This window comes from Pygoscelis adeliae, unplaced genomic scaffold (genome assembly GCF_000699105.1).
Source record: "Pygoscelis adeliae isolate BGI_AS28 unplaced genomic scaffold, ASM69910v1 Scaffold760, whole genome shotgun sequence".
NCBI lineage: Eukaryota > Metazoa > Chordata > Aves > Sphenisciformes > Spheniscidae > Pygoscelis > Pygoscelis adeliae.
In genome coordinates, this window is record NW_008823868.1 from 164,845 (window position 1) to 165,757 (window position 913).

Here is a 913-nt window from a genome sequence, read left to right on the forward strand (position 1 = left end):
GCTCCAGCCTTCTCCGGCCCAAACCCCTCTGCCCACCCCAGCGGCACCGGCACGCGGCCAGCTGCGGGAGCTGCCTTCCTCCCGTTATCGCGGCGAGCACGGGGCGGGCAGGGCGAGCTCTCGGCGCCCTTCCTCCTTGCCGCAAGGGCAGAAAGCAACTGTTTTGCCCGCCGCGTGACAGCTCGCTTGCGGCCACACAAACAGCCCGAGCCTGCTAGCACAGCGGGAGCCGGAAAACCACTCACCAGGTGCCACTGCTGGGGGTATTTGGGATCGTTAAAGTGCAGGCTGCGTTTGGAGCGTTTCAGAAGCTTCTGTTCCGAGTGCCACCGCACGCTGTCGTGCTGTGCAAACAAAGTGTCCACCGACCTCCTTATTGCTTCGGGTTCGCTTGCCGCGTGGCCGTCGGGCTGGTAGGTGAAGAGGTAATGGCCCTTGAGCTCCCCAACGCGGCCCATGTTCACCAGCCCCGCAGTCTGGGCCAGCTCCTCTGCCCGCTGCTCCAGCTCCTCCTCGGGCGCGTCCAAGCTGACAGCCCACGTCAGCTTGCCGTGCCGGGCGTCAGTGCCGGGAGCGCACTCCCCGCCGCAGGCCAGTCCGTCTGACGACGCGAGGGGGATCCAGGCGGCACTCAGCCAAAGGCACGTGTGGATACAGAGCGTGGCCTCCATCCCCGCGCTCCATAGCGGCACCCTCCGCTTCCAATGCGGCATCAGACAGGCGGGCTGCAAACAGCAGGAAATAAAACCGGTGAGAACCTCTTCTGACCCGGAACAGGGCGGCCACGGCCTCACCTGAAGCTCCCACAGAGACCCGCGGCTCCCGGCGGGCAACGCCGGCAGGCCCGGGCTTGCCACCAACCTCCTCCCCGGCACAGCAGAGATCCTCTTCCAGGAAAACCCCAGCCAAGGCG